General features: G+C 38.1%; 1 protein-coding gene across 3 annotated transcripts in view; it reads right to left on the bottom strand.

The window, feature by feature from the left end:
• Window positions 1-16850, bottom strand: part of LOC123747552 (uncharacterized) — a 71650-nt gene extending 54800 nt beyond the window's left edge. For 2 of the 3 annotated variants that reach the window (XM_069337823.1, XM_069337825.1), the window contains exon 1: window positions 15343-15726. The gene's annotated coding sequence lies outside the window, so the exon portion shown is untranslated. Of the gene's footprint in view, window positions 1-15342; window positions 15727-16354 lie in introns of those variants that run through there. The other variant, XM_069337824.1, reaches the window with a different exon arrangement.
• Window positions 16851-17188: the final 338 nt, after the last annotated feature.

Genomic DNA, 17188 nt, shown 5'->3' with positions numbered 1-17188 from the left:
TTCTCGTCTACCTAACCTACCTAACCTAACCTAACCTAGCTTTTTTTGGCTACCTAACCTAACCTTACCTATATATGTAGGTTAGGTTAGGTTAGGTAGGGTTGGTTAGGTTCGGTCATATATCTACGTTAATTTTAACTCCAATAAAAAAAAATTGACCTCATACATAGTGAAAAGGGTAGCTTTATCATTTCATAAGAAAAAAATTATAGTAAATATATTAATTCAGGAAAACTTGGCTTATTAGGCAAATCGGGCCTTGAATAGTAGGCTGAGAAGTGAGTTCTGGCTACTAGGTACGACATATATATATATATATATATATATATATATATATATATATATATATATATATATATATATATATATATATATATATATATATATATATATATATATATATATGTGTGTGTGTGTGTGTGTGTGTGTATGTGTGTGTGTGTGTGTGTGTGTGTGTGTGTGTGTGTGTGTGTGTGTGCGGGCGTGTGTGTAAATCACGAAAATTAACACAAGTGTAATAGACATGTTAAAAGTGAAATAGACATGTTCACAACTTATCAGACTTTCAGAAGTAGGGAAAAAAATTAACAAAAGACAAATTTTTACCCTAAACACCGGCTGCATGAGCAGACATAAGTAAAAACTTTTGGATATAAATAGGAGATTGGATATAAATATAGAGCTACATTTGGATATAAATAGGGGCTATCTTGAAGAGCATCATCAGGTGTAACGAAATGAGATCAAACGGGTCGTCTGGCTTGGGAATCAAATGAAGGATCACTAGAGTGTGAGGGACTGCCTTGCTCACAGGGCCAGAGGACACGAAACACTACTGTTCTTAATACAAATGACCTCCTCAAGGAAGATGGATCGTGCATAGGAATATTTGCAGACAATGAAACACTGATGAGAAATCTGAACAAAATACTACTAGGGGACCCATATGTATTCTCAAATGTTGACCAGATCACACACTAGAAGGTGAAGGGACGACGACGTTTCGGTCCGTTCTGGACCATTTTCAAGTCGATTGAGAATGGTCCAGGACGGACCGAAACGTCGTCGTCCCTTCATCTTCTAGTGTGTGGTCTGGTCAACATACTTCAGCCACGTTATTGTGACTTATCGCCAGCGTATTCTGAAATGATTTATCATGTAATAACAAAACACAGCATACATAAAATGTATGTATTTAAACGTATATGTACTACTTTCTACGATATCCAGAATTATATCTGTTTTATAATGGAGCTTAGGTCGCAGACTATAGCTTCCCTAGAAATTGAAGGGACGACGACGTTTCGGTCCGTCCTGGACCATTCTCAAGTCGATTTCAAGACCATTCTCGAATCGACTTGAGAATGGTCCAGGACGGACCGAAACGTCGTCGTCCCTTCAATTTCTGGTGTGTGGTCTGGTCAACATACTTCAGCCACGTTATTGTGACTCATCGCCTGCATATAGCTTCCCCCCTACACCAAGCTGAAGAAGCCAGTGCAGATTACTATTCTGGCCTCGTAAGTGTTGGGGACCCTCAGCTCCCAGGACACATCAGTTATGCCAGTGACGCTCACAGACAAAATATAAAAGTGCAGCCAAACGCATCAAGATGCAGGGTCGACCCCCGCAAAATGCACAGGAACAGATTAGATTACTGTATTGCAGAGGACGCCATTGTATTAGTCGAACAGATTATCCTCTCTCGTGCATTTTAAGAAACATGATGAGTTTAGACATGCAATTTTACTCAATGCCTCTTCTGTAGATTTTAAAAAGTTATTGCAAATAATAAAAAAGAATTCATATTTCTGTATGTGGTAGGCATTTGGACATCGTTTATCGGAATTCAAACACACATTGCTGGCTCGTTCCTGGAACAGTTGTAGTTCGCAATGTATGTGAATCATATATCCTTGGGAGTGAACTCCTATAGATTAGTGTCTAAAGACGACTCATATCATCCATTTCCCCACCCCCCAAAATGTAAAAACAGAGGAAGACATCACAGAATTCAAGAATATATTTACAAATTCCAGAACTTGGGAGTCAAATGGCAATTAGAGTTGAACCCCCAAGAATTGCATGGTATGGAAAAATAAAAGGAAGAATGAAGGACTGAAGGATTTTACACCATAATGGGGATACCAATGACAGGAATCATAGAATAAAAAAAAAGAATTAGGAGTGAATATAGTTCCATGACAATCGCCACAGGCACATATAAACAGATTAACGCCTGTATAATATGGGAAGTTAGGAAATGTTTTAATGCTAATCATGATCAACCAGGCTGTGACTCATACGTCAGGCTGCGAGCAGCCGCGTCTAACAGCCTGGTTGATCAGTCCAGCAACCAGGAGGCCTGGTCGACGACCGGGTCGCGGGGACACTAAGCCCCGGAAGCACCTCAAGGTAGCCTCAAGGTAATTAAAAGCCTCACTACAAAATCCTTTCAAGCCTATACTTACTATGTATCACTGATAGCAGAATATGCAACACCGTCTTGCCTTACTCGTCTCGTGAACCACAGACACACATTTATATAAGTTGAGTGTTGCAACAAGATAATCCAGAGAAAGAGGGGTGGATATGATCCCTACATTCAAGATATTGAGGAGTGTCGATATAGTGGACAAAAATTAGCCTTTTTCAAATTGAAAGAATGTATAACAAGATGTCAAATGAAAAGGAGATACTTATACCTCGTGTGATTGGCCAACATGAGTAATACACTGAAAGACGGAGCTGTGGAAGCCACCTCCATATTTAAGATTATAGCTAGATTTGACAAAGAATTCGACCAACTGGAAAGCCCAATTTAACATTAACTAGTGCAACAAATTTTGTTGTCATTCAGATAAGCACTATTAGGTTTGAACACACACACACACACACCCACACACACACACCCACACATCCCACACACCCACACACACACACACACCCTCCCTATCATTGTAATATCCGGCCCAACCTGCTACCCACATTTACACGTTGATGAGATAACTGACAAACGAAAGATACTCTCTCTCTTAAGTAAAGCCCCCAACCAGCAAACAGAATAAGATCTTTCTCCATGGCATCACTGCCCAAAGTGTGCCAGAAATATAAATTTAATGGTGAGAAAATAAATCTTACAAGTGATTTATATAATGGCGAAGCTTGAATACATGTTTAAACAAAATATTTAGCCGCGATGACCTCTTGCTGGACACGACAGTTTTAAGGATTTATTGTAATCAAGTGATTGACAAGCAATTTAAAACCTGTCGAAATCAGACATGTTGTATGAGGTGTATGCTCATGAAACATGTTGCTTATGCAACACTGATCAAACAGTGAGTTTGATCAAGACTTGGCAGTGAATCTGCTGATGACATAAAGTTTTGAACGTTGGAAATTTGTAGAAATTTGTGACGTAAGAATTGCAACAATTACTCTTTCCTGAACTGTGTTATTTTCTTATATCATCTTTATATTATTGGTAATTTTTGTTATAGAATACATAATTATACTGAATATTACAAACATATTATTATATTTACTATTTTAAACATAAAATTAATCTGATTATATATATATATATATATATATATATATATATATATATATATATATATATATATATATATATATATATATATATATGAAACACTGAATATTATAAATACTTAATCATTTATGCACAAAGTTTCTTTTAACATGAGTCTCAATTTAAAAAAAAAGCAATCAAAACCTAAAAAGAAAACCCTATGAAAGCTTGTATGAAAAGTCGATAAGAATTCCGCATCCCATCACACAACAATATTGGTATCTGAGGCAGGTCGCGACACGGATGAGACCCCAGCCTCCACCCACCACCCAGCCACCATCTATATCCGCGGGTTCAAGCAATTCTCCTTGGAATGTGTGGGCGCAAGAGGGAGATTATCAGACGTAAGTGTTGAGGAAATCCTAGAGAAACCGCGGGAAGACGTCGCGAGGTACATTACACAGAACACTGAATGTGCCCCAAATTGGAGGGTTAATTTATATCGAGTCGGTGTATTTCTCAAGTCGTTCTATTGGATGTTTTTATGTGGGCGCGTAAAGATAGCACGAGCATAACGACAGTTTGCTAAATAATATCTTGGAGTTGGGTAAGATTTCAGGGTAATTTCAGTGTTTCTGAATGTTTTGGTGCCATAGTATGGGAGAAGGGGGGGGGGGGGGGATTGGGGGTACAAAGGGTGGTTATGTATATAGGGATAGTTTTTATGTTTATATGGTTGGTGGGTATGTATATTGGGTGGATAGGTTATTAAAGGGTCAGTGGATGTTTAAGGTGCATAGAGACTGGGTGGACGGGTGAATAGGTGTGGATGTTTATTTATATAGGTTACATAGGTGGGTAGTGAATATAAAATGGGTGGGGGTTATTATATAAGGAGTGACTGGGTGTATAGAGGGTGGGTTAGTGTATAAAAGGTGTTTGGATGTATGAAGTGTACATTTGTGTATATTTGAGTATGTGTGGATATCAACCCGTTCTCTTTACTAATAGGTTGAGTTTTTAACGTTATCTTAATCATTAAGAAAACTAACGACTTACAAATACTCAAGTTTTCAATGCATCTGACTCAATAGCTTCGGGTCGTACGTTTCAGGTTAGCCTGAAAGGCTCGATTTTTTACGGAATGGCAGATCAAGAGAACGGTCTGTGGATGTGGGCTGGTGTATATTAAGCATTGGGGTTTGTTTATAAAAGGTGTGAGAGGGAGAGGGCTTATGTATTGAGGGTGGGTGGATGAATAAAGATTGGTTGGGTGCACAGAAGGATGGTAGTAGACAAGTGTATGGCAGAACTGCTTTCTGTAGGTGAATACCTGAATCACTGTGGATGAGTGTGAGTCACTGTGGGTGGATGCCTGAGTCACTGTGGGTGGGTGCACGTCAGGGTGTCTCTAGAGGGCAGCACATGTGATCGGTGTCATGCAGTATTTGTCCAAACATTTGCCAAAAAGTTTAGTTGCGTTTGTCTTTTATCATAAGGTGAGCAAGATTTTCTTGAACGGTGTAAACGTTACTATTGGCAGAATTTTTCTTAAGACGGTTTGGGAATGGAAGACATCACAGAAGCGGATTTATAGAAGGAGAGAGGAAGCTATGAGGAGAAAGTATCAAGCCATTACAACTGTGTAACACTTGGAAGGGGTCAGGATAAGGATTTAGGATGGGACGGGGGGAAAGTAATAGTGTTCTGTTGTATAGGCAACTTTTGACCACTAATATTAAAAAAAACTAGAGATGCATTGCATGTAATTAGGGTGCAAATAGCACTGTACTAATACGGGTTGGCATAATTTGGAATAGTTATCCGGTTCTTGTACGTGAGTCGGAATTCAATTCACTAAACCATCCGAACAGAAACGTATGAATTACCCTATTTCTGATATTGCAAATAACACAACACAGAGCAACGAGGGAAATTCTTTTAATTTGCTAGTTGAGTTTCTAAGGAAAAAGCCAGAGAAAGTGCCCAAAAGGTAGACAAATTGGCAAAGCTTAGAGGAGAGACGTGCAAAGACCCTAAGTGTGAGCTGTATTTGTGGTAGGGATTTGTTGATCTCCATACGTCAATTGTGACGTATGGAGACGTAACGCTGCCTATCAACCTCTCGGCATGATATGTTGATAAGCATATCATACTGAGTTTATGTTTCTAAGCATACTAAGCATTCAGTAAGAAGTATGGTGATGAAGAATTGTTTACCAGTCACCCAGAGTGAGGTATAGAGACACAGAGTTGCTTATCTGGTACTCTGTGTGACGTATGAAAACGTAGACCTGCGTATCAGACACCATGACGTATATAGACGTAGAGCTGCATATCAGACACTCTATGTGATGTATGTACTCGTAGATTTCCTCATGAGACAGTGACGTAGAGCTGCTGATCATACACTCATTGTAGTGTGTGTGTAGAGTTGCATATAAGACGCTCAGAGTGAAATTTGGAGACGAAGAGTACCTGAGTAAACACTATAATATTTGGAGATGCTTGGAGGCATTCGAGGAACACACCCACAGAAGTCCAAGTTCATAATATAATTATAATCAAAATTCAAGTGACCCAACAAGGAAGAGAGCTGTAGGGGGGAATAAGACAATAAACTGATTACATTCACCTAGAGCCCAAACTGATTACCTAGAGCCCAAACTGATTGGGCTCTAAAAGGCTTGAACCGTGAGCCCCAGGCGTGTGAGGCCTAAGCTATATTTTTTAATAAACTGATATATATATATATATATATATATATATATATATATATATATATATATATATATATATATATATATATATATATATATATATATATATATATATATATATATATATATATATACAGAATAACATATGCAGCTGAAACGTGAAACTTTTAGTCCTTTATATTTGTTTACGTCTAAATGTGGGATTAGCACAATAGAATTCAACGATAAGGAAAAAGGGAATATTGCAAGTTCCTTTCAGGAATGAAAATGAAAAAAAATATTAGCCATGTATGTGGAGAATTCAGATGTATAAAACAGAGAGAAAATTGAAATTTAATGCAAGTCGTGGAGTCTTGGGAGAACATCGTTTTCAGCTCTACAAGTGAATTTAAAGCAGAAAATCTAAAATAAAATAGAGAAAATTGGAACTTAAATTATGCCAGACACGACATATCTATTTTATCATTAGAATTACAAAATACCTGAATATATCAAAATTCAGGCTCAGCAAAGAGGGGAAAATAATGACCTCAAAATCAAAAATAGAGCGCTGTCTGTCCTAGAATCTAATACATCTTGATAACCTCTTTTTATTACAATACGGACAAGGACAAGTGAGGTTGGGGATAATTTCTTGGTGAAGAAATTGAAATTGCGAGAGAAGTGAGCCAGCGAGATGGAAATAAGCGAGCAAGTAGCGAGTTAGTGACTTAGCGAAACAGTTAACAAGGGGACGGAGAGACAGAACGAGAGAGGGAGAGGGAGAGAGAAGGGGATTAACTAATCCAAAAGAAAGGAAATAAGTACGCGAGAATAGGGAATTGGCCAGCGAGGAGAGAAAGAGTTATGGAGAAGCAGAGTGAGCGAACAATGAATAATAGTGAATGATGAGTGAGAGTGAATACACAAAAGGCGAGAGCGAACGAGTAAACAGTAGGAGGATGCAAGAGGTGAGAGTGACTGGGGATGAGAACAATGATTGTGAGAGAGACTGAGAGCAATGATTGTGAGAGAGACTGAGAGCAATGATTGTGAGAGGGACTGAGAGCAATGATTGTGAGAGAGACTAAGACGAATGATTGTGAGAGAGACTGAGAGCAATGATTGTGAGAGAGACTTAGAGCAATGATTGTGAGAGAGACTTAGAGCAATGATTGTGAGAGAGACTGAGAGCAATGATTGTGAGAGAGACTGAGAGCAATGATTGTGAGAGAGACTGAGAGCAATGATTGTGAGAGAGACTAAGACGAATGATTGTGAGAGAGACTGAGAGCAATGATTGTGAGAGAAACTTAGAGCAATGATTGTGTGAGATACTGAGAGCAATGATTGTGAGAGAGACTGGGAACAATCATTGTGAGAGAGACTTAAAGCAATGATTGACTGAGAGACTGAGACGAATGATTGTGAGAGACTGAGAAAAATGATTGTGAGAGACTGAGACGAATGATTGTGAGAGACTGAGAAAAGTGATTGTGAGAGACAGTGAGGGAAGGAAAGGTAAATGTGAGGGAGTGAGTGAGAAATGTGAGGGAGTGAGTGAGAAGTGTGAGAGTGCTAGGGAGAAGTGAGAGAGAGTCAGGCGCCGCGGTGCATGCAAGCCTTCCATGTTCCATCCTGCTTTATGTGGGAAATATTGCAGAGATGTGTGTGTGCATCTATGAAAGTGTGCATCCGTGCGTGCGCGTGTGTGTGTATTCACCTAGGTGTATTCACCTAGGTGTATTCACCTAGGTGTATTCACCTAAGTGTATTCACCTAGGTGTATTCACCTAGGTGTATTCACCTTGGTGTATTCACCTAGGTGTATTCACCTAGGTGTATTCACCTAGGTGTATTCACCTAAATGTATTCACCTAGGTGTATTCACCTAGTTGTGATCCCCGACCGTCCACATGTGGTTGGGCACCATTCCTTTCCCCCCGTCCCTTCCCATACCCTTATCCTGACCCCTTCCAAATGCTATATAGTAGTAATTACTTAGCGCTTTCTCTTGATAATATCCCCCCTATCACCTAGTTGTGCTTGCGGGGGGTTGAGCTCTGCTCTTTCGCCCCGCCTCTCATCTGTCAATCAGCTGTTACTAACTACTTAAAAAAAAAATGTCACACTCACACACGCACACAGCCCGTAACAACTGTCTGACTCCTAGGTACCTATTTACTGCTAGGTGAACAGAGGCATCAGGGTGAAAGAACTCTACCCATTTGTTTCTGCCTCGGCCGGGAATCGAACCCGGGCCCTGAGGACTACGACCCCCGAGTGCTGTCCCACTCAGCCGCGAGGCCCCTTTTGTGTATTTATTAATTGTGCCTGCAGAATCGAGCTTTTAGCTATTGGACCCCTATTCACTCTTATGCCCCTGTTACCTAGCAGTAAATAGGTACCTGGGAGTTAGACAGATGTTACGGGCTGCTTCCTGAGGGTGAGTGTGTATGTGTGGAAAAAAATTAATCAGTTGATGAATAGACAATTGAGAGGCGGGCCGAAAGAGCAGAGCTCAACCCCAGGAAGCACAACTAGATGAATGCAACTAGGTGAATACACACATCCCCAGCAAGCATCCCGTAGCAGCTGTGTGTGTGTGTGTGTGTGCACACACACACACACACACACACACACACACACACACACACACACACACACACACACACACACACACACACACACACACACACACACACACACACACACACACACACACACACACACACATATATATATATATATATATATATATTTGTATGTATGCTTGCTTACATATAAGCAAGCATATTTATATGTATGCTTGCTTACATATAAGCAAGCATATTTATATGTATGCTTGCTTACATATAAGCAAGCATATTTATATGTATGCTTGCTTACATATAAGCAAGCATATTTATATGTATGCTTGCTTAATTGCTTACGTACAAAATGCTACAATTTCGAATCTAGTTCTAAGTCAGTGGTGGGAAGGTGGAAACATGAAATATCTGTAGACAGACAGAATGATTTGTGGGAGTCTATGAATTTCATCATCACAAAATCCTATTCAAGCCCCACACTCGGTATATATATATATATCATGTCAGTAATGCAGTGAAGTATAAACCCTCAGTTCTATAAACCCCTCAAAATTTTGTTTAATGTATTTGTGTGATATTTATATATAAAATGCTCTTAAATTTATTTTTATAAATCATGCATATAGATTTAAATATTTTGTTGAGTTATTTTGTACAGAAAAGTGCAATTGAAATTGTGATATATTAATAATTGTTTATTTTTTCAATTGGTTTACCAGTACAGAATAATTTTCCATGGCACGGTTTCTTGGGGAGAAGAGGCTTTGACTCCGAAACAGAATATGAACAATATGGTGAAAGAAGTTTACTTTTGTGTATATAACTTTATAACACAATTATAACTCCATAAAGAAAGCTTCTACACACACTCCACCAGTCATCACAGCTTTAATAGGAGCAGACTTACTCTAAGGGGTGCAATGGTCCATATCCTGTTCTTCCTATGAAAGGCCCCTACCACCCACCAGTCACTCTGCAAAATTTCCTCACACTAACTTCACTTCCTCATATGCCCATCATCACTCTCACTCCTCGCTTGCCCAACCACTTGGGCTAGACGGTAAAGCGACAGTCTGGCTTCATGCAGGTCGGCGTTCAATCCCCGACCGTCCAGGTGGTTGGGCACCATTCCTTTCGCCCGTCCTATCCCAAATTCTTATCCTGATTCCTTTCAATTGCTATATAGTCGTAATATCTTGTCACTTTCTCGTGATAGTTCCCTTCCATTCATACCTTGCTTCCTCACATTCTCACTCCTCATTTTCTCTCACACACTCACACGCCACTTCCTCAAGCACTACCTACTTTCCTCACGCACTTTCCGCTCCCTCTCGCACTCACTCCATCAACCACACACTCACTAAGTCCATCCAGACTCTTCCATACCCATCTCTTCTACTACAAAATCCCTTGGTAACAACATATTCACACGTAGAATATATATTCTACGTAAGAATATGTAATATGTTTACATATTCTACTTTGAGAATATGTAAACAACATATTCTCAAAGAAATCACTCTAAAGGGAAATATATATCAATGGAAGACCTCCTTTGGATTACGTGGTATTCTGAGTTGTATATCTTTTGGCCATGTCATGGTTCAGGGGTAAGGTAAGCTGCTGGGTATACCCCGATCGCTAGTTCGAGTCTCCTCAATGCTCCAGTTGATTTTCTCATACATACAGGTCTCCTAGTGAAGTTAATCAAGATGCTCAAACACTCACAGAACGCTTTGCTAAATTACATTAACTTGAGCTGTAGGAGACTCGAATATGGACCCCCATGTATGTAAGGCCGAAGTTCTATCGATCGAGCTATTGAGTGGTCTTAATAAGGAAAGTTCGATAGAACTTCGGCCTCACACGCCTGGGGCCCACGATTTGCAACCCGTTCTCTGCACTTTCGTATAGTCAATATTAACTTATTAAATACGTGCATATGTGACATACTAAACATACTAGTTTACCTTGAAAAGCTTCATAGAAAACACCGAACTTACTTAACCTTCTTAGTATGTTAAGATAAGCACCTTATTGCTTAGTAATTACAGTTATTACTTAACCTATTATAGGTATAGGTTAAGTAATAATTGTAATTACGAAGCAATAAGATGCTTATCTTAACATACTAAGAAGGTTAGGTAAGGTCGGTGTTTTCTATGAAGCTTTTCAAGGTAAACAAGTATGTTTAGTATGTCACATATGCACGTATTAAATAAGTCAATATTGACTGTAAGAGAGTGCGAGAACGGGTTGCGATTTGAGTCTCCTACAGCCCAGGTGAATTTATTGCTCTGCTTAATCATACACTTAACATCTTTTATTATTAACATTTCTATGACAATCTTAATTTATAATTCTATACTCCTAACGCAAAGTTTTTCTCCGTTTATTCATTTCTAATTCTATAATACTGCGCGGTGCTTTCTCATCTATTCTACTCTGGCCTTCCGCACACGTATATATATAAGGATCTTTCCTACAGTCTTTCCTTATAGACTTTTGGTCACATTTACTCCTAAACGTCTACGTTATTAGAAAGGATATTATTGCAAGAGCAACGTTCCTTCCCTGACTTCTCCGCCTCGCAACATGGCTAGCACAAATTCCTCTTCTCTCATTCACACATCAGAGGGATTTACTCTGATTGATCGCTTCCAGCAATTCGCTATTCTCATTTATTTGACACACACACAATATCCTCCTCACTCCATCTCGCTAATTCTATTTTTATCGCAATTAATTTTGAAAGACTTTACTAACACAATGCAGTTTTGAAATTGTTTACATTCATCTCTACACTTTTTTCTGCTTAAATGACTATTGTCTGTATACATCAGATCTGACATTTTCCAATTACTCACAATACACATATACAATAGATATACATCTGTCTAATACTTTTATCTTGATAGTATACAGACTGACAGTTCACCTACTTTAAAATAAAAGTCACACATTGCACCATTAACTCTTACATATGTATAACTGCACATACAATAACTACATATGCATAACTACACATGCAATAGTACGTATGTAAAAGTACACATGCATAATTACACATACATAAGTATGCATGCATAACTATTCATACCTACACATTCATAAATGCGCATGCATAACTGCATATGCATACCTACAGATGCATACCAACATATGCATAACTATACATGAATAGCTACACATTGATAACTACACATGCCTAAGTATACATGTATAACTACCTGAATACACAACATTTACCACTAGTTAACAAAACTCTACCAACTCCGTACACGTTCAGCAGAATCCTTTTCTAATAATTTTGTTATTAGAAAAACTCTTTAAATCCTTAAAGAGTGTGTTAACCTTGAACAAACTTTTTACATGTGTTTCTCAAACCAGAATTAGCGCAAGTATAGGCCCTACGTATCATTTTTCATTAAGGCAGTAGTAACCTTTTTCATCACTGATCAATTTGGTTTTTCTGTGTATTTTCGTAATGATTATCATGGCAAACGCTTTTCCAAAATCATTAAGGTAACTAATATATCTTTAATTCATACACCTAATTCTGTGGCATTCTTATAAAGTGAAACAGTCACAGTTACTTAACCTCACTTCACTTTCTAGTAGATGCCACTTTTTACTTCGCTGTTACTGAAAATGAAATTCAATGTTTTGTTGATAATTTGGGTTACTTAGTTTTCTCCTGTTTTCTCTAGGTAATGTGGGTCAGTGTGTGCACTGTCACACAAAGGCTGTGTGACAGTGCACACAGCCTTTGTGTGCACTGTCAATTTCTGTGGAAAATGTTATCAGTTGCTATCACCTTTTCCCCTAACCCCTTTTGTTTCCAGTGACGTGATGTTTAATTTCATGGGTCTTTCTTTATTATTCACACCTCTCAGTTCTGGAACTTGGCTGGAGGCATTCAACTAGACTTTCTCAAACTTCGTTTTCTGTTTCGCAAGAAATTCATTCCATCCATACATATTCCACGACTGGTCTGACGTATGTTGTATATAAGCCCTTGAATGAGTTCTTATTCAAATATATGATGGTAATACTTATAATAGATGAAAGTGCATAAGCCGCTAATGAAGCCAGTTTGATGTTTCTACTAATGCCGCATAAAAAACGAACCGCGCGCGTCAGGGCCCACTCAAGGAAACAAATTCCATCGGACATAAAGATAGTTTTTTTTTTATTAATTCGGACAGATATGTTTCATATAACTACATGTTACTAAAATTAAAACGAAAATGTTTATTATCATAGCTTGTGCTAAGGAGCTTGTAGTCATATATATATATATATATATATATATATATATATATATATATATATATATATATATATATATATATATATATATATATATATATATATATATATATGTGTATATCACGAAAATAAACACGTGATTAAGAATGTGACAATGTCAGACCACGGAGGAAAAATGAAACAGGAAATTTCCTTAAGTACTTTCGTATATTAAATACATCTTCAGAAGGTCGCCTTCTGAAGATGTATTTAATATACGAAAGTACTTAAGGAAATTTCCTGTTTCATTTTTTCCTCCGTGGTCTGACATTGTCATATATATATATATATATATATATATATATATATATATATATATATATATATATATATATATATATATATATATATATATATATATATATATATATATATATATATATATATATATATATTGACTCTGAACTTCACAATAAAGTGAAATAAGCAAATAAAGTTAACAGTACTATCGGGATTCGAACTGGTGTCGCCCAGCCACGTGTGTGAGCGACACTTGAAACCTAGACGTACCTCTTAGCCTACGCCTATTAGGTAGTGAAGGTACGAATAGGTACGACAAATTAGGTGTGTACCTAATTTGTCGTACCTAATAGCCCGAACTCCACTACTTGGTCTAGTATGCAAGGTCCGACTTGTTTAACAGGCAGAACGATTTTTTAATATTTTCAAATATTTCTTTCCAAATTGGTTCTTGTCCAATAATAATAATAATAGTATATTTTATTAGTAAAATGATTTTCAGACTATGTTACGTGAAGTTTTTATAGGCAAGGTAGGGTTAGGTATGTTAGGTTTGATGAAATTTTTATGTTAATTTTGACTGAGTAAAAACTATTCAAATCAAATATAATGTAATGAAAAGTTTTATAATTCTATACGAATAAAATTGTGAAATATTTCATATTGCACAAAGAAAGAGCAAGAGAGAGAGTGAGAAAGAGAGTGAGAGTCTCGATAACCCGACTGTGATCAATTAATCCATGGAACACACATGTAATTAACTGAAGAAACTCTGACTTATTTTGGACCCTCCAGTACCTTTGTCATATTGTTACATAGCAAGATTATTTTCTTTTAATTAGGATTTTCCTGCACAGGCCCTCATCCACTGGCTGGCCCACCAAATGTTACTCATTTAGGTCTTACTTAAGTAAGTAATTATCAAATAAAGGATTAGTGTTTATAACTTGTTTGATAGCTTCAGTAACATTTTGCCCAATGTGTTTAACAACATCTGCATTGTAAGATATCAGTGAAAATCTTATTTGCTTCTAACTACATTATGTTAGATGATGTTCCAGTGGTCTATGGGGCATTTCTCCACATGGTCAGATGGATGTGGTTACCTAAGTGTCCTTAAGCAAGGATTAAGTGCCAGTTCTTGAATCTGAATAATAACTCGTTGTTGGTGTTAAGCCAATAGCATGTATATATATATATATATATATATATATATATATATATATATATATATATATATATATATATATATATATATATATATATATATATATATATATATATATATATACATGCCTTTTGTTCCAGGGCCTTTTGAATGGGTGTTTGTAAAGTTGTAGCAAGAGTAACAGAAGGTTTGGTTAAAGAAGGTAGTGAAGGGAAATGGAGAGATAAACATGAAAACCGAGCTAATATAAGAATATAGGAATGAAAGAAAAAAGAAAATATTTGAGTCATGTGTAACAGCTCCCTATGCGACATGGAAGAGAGGCAAACTAAACAAAATAAGAAGAGAAGCATACATGAGGAGGAATAAAGGTGAGGTAAACCAGAGAAACAAAGATAAAGGAAGAGAGAGAAGCACAGCACAGAGACGCACTAATTTAAGTCAGATCACATTTCTAAAGAAGATTAGAGCATTTAAAAACGTACAGAGAGAGAGAGAGAATTAACAGCAAGGTTTATGTCCCCCGTTCCAGGCCCAGATGATCCAATGGTATATATATATATATATATATATATATATATATATATATATATATATATATATATATATATATATATATATATATATATATCCAAGTTTTTACATGTATCTTTTATAAATAAACATAAATAGAAAATGCCCAGAATTTACACTAGTGTGAGTGATGACAACGTTACTAATGATGGCATACGTGAGGCGAGACCACAGTTCCCACACACAGATTCAAGTGCTGTAACTAAAAGGTTCATTTCAGCTTACCGCAATGCACCTCAGGGTGAAGAAGGAAATGGGGAAGAGGCTGGTCGAAGATAATGCGATGCTGTCGGTCTAGCACGTAAATTTTAGGGATGTCTGCAGGTAATTGGTCTTCCTTACTCCCGCCCTTGTAATACAACGGAAGAGACGTGCAAGAAAGTCAGTTTTTGGTCTGAAAAATAAGATATTGGGCTTTTCATTCCTCTATACATCTCAAACATCTGGTTAAGCCAGGGCTCAGCGTTGGCACAGTTGGTATTGTCTTTTTTGTTTTCAATTTATATTTTGAACTGAAAATATATTGATTGCTGTGGACTCTGGCACATGAAGGTGATGGTACATGTCTTCGAATCGTCCGTGGAAAAGCCAGCATATGGTACGTATTTCGTGTCTAGCTGGTGCGTGTCTAACTTATGCGTGTCTAGTTGGTGCGTATCTAGTTGGTGTGTCTAGTTGTTGTCTAGTTGAACTGGTCCTTTGTTGACCAGACCACACACTAGAAAGTGAAGGGACGACGAAGTTTCGATCCGTCCTGGACCATTCTCAAGTCGATTGTGGACCATTCTCACAATCGACTTGAGAATGGTCCAGGACGGACCGAAACGTCGTCGTCCCTTCACTTTCTAGTGTGTAGTCTGGTCAACATACTTCAGCTACGTTATTGTGACTCATCGTCTGCGAACTGGTCCTGTTCAAACTAGTGTGAGTCTAAGCTGATGCTTGTCTAACCAGTTCGTTTCTAATTGGTGCGTGTCTAAATGGTTCTTGTCTAACTGGTACGTGTCAAAGACGTTCTGGTCACGCATTTGTGGGTGTCATATGTTTTACTGTTTATCTCCATCGATGTAAATAATTCCTTGTCTTGGTCTTATCATATGTCCTTATTCCTGAATAACTTTCCACATTCCTTTAAATATATCAGAGACAGGATCAAATTAGCACTAGTGAACGCCTTTAACATAGTAACTAAGTTCTTTGTAGAACATTATGTAAACATAAAATATTTACAACTCACTTTGTCTAGGTTCTCTAACGTTCTCGGTGTCTTGAGAACACTAAAGTGTTTTAAAATTTCTCAGATAAACTGTTGTTTTCTTAAGCAACACACAAGGTGTTCACAGTTGCCTCGAATAAAACACTGGGATATACACAAACACATCACTTGTTTTGTTTTCAAATAACGCCACGAGGAGCCATTTACAATGTCTTAATAGTTTGGAATGCATTAAGTCCCGCAGCATCACCTTAGGGTAGAGCTGGTGGCTCCTGGCGTCTACTTTCTGAGCTCATTTATCTCCTATCATCATGGGGCGACCTGGTGATTGGGCAGCTTAGAAGGTTATTGGAGAATTTGGAGATATGAGGAGAAAGAGGCGGAGGAGGAGAAGAGAGTGGGTGGCGTGTGTGGGGGGGGGGGGGGGAAGTGGATACGGGGGAATAAGAGAGTGGGATAAGGCAGGCAGACAGGCCAGCAGGCAGGTCCTGAAGCAGGCAGAGAGCAGAGAGGGGGAGAGAACCGCGGCACTGCTCGCAGCGGCCGACACACTAACCCGACAGCCAGCCTCGCACCTCTGAATTCCCCTACTCACCTGCGCGCTGGACGCCACACACACTAGCGCGCTAAATTATCCCTCTTCACCTATTTTTTATTTTTTAAGCCCCCCCCACCCCCCTTTCCCCTATTTTTTTCTGGTTGGTGGTGCTTTTTTTGTGTGTGTTCGGACTAGCCTTCCATTTGTTGACGCAGCTAGCCACGGATAGTGTCCTCTCTCACTCCAGCTGGTATCCATTTGAGGCTCGCTGAGGGCAGGAGGGGAGCCGTAATCCTTCTATATATCTGACTTTTTCA

This window comes from Procambarus clarkii, chromosome 38, assembly GCF_040958095.1.
Source record: "Procambarus clarkii isolate CNS0578487 chromosome 38, FALCON_Pclarkii_2.0, whole genome shotgun sequence".
In the NCBI taxonomy this organism is placed as follows: Eukaryota; Metazoa; Arthropoda; class Malacostraca; order Decapoda; family Cambaridae; genus Procambarus; species Procambarus clarkii.
Note: the sequence above shows the minus strand (reverse complement) of the source record. Positions and strands in the feature narration are given on the sequence as shown.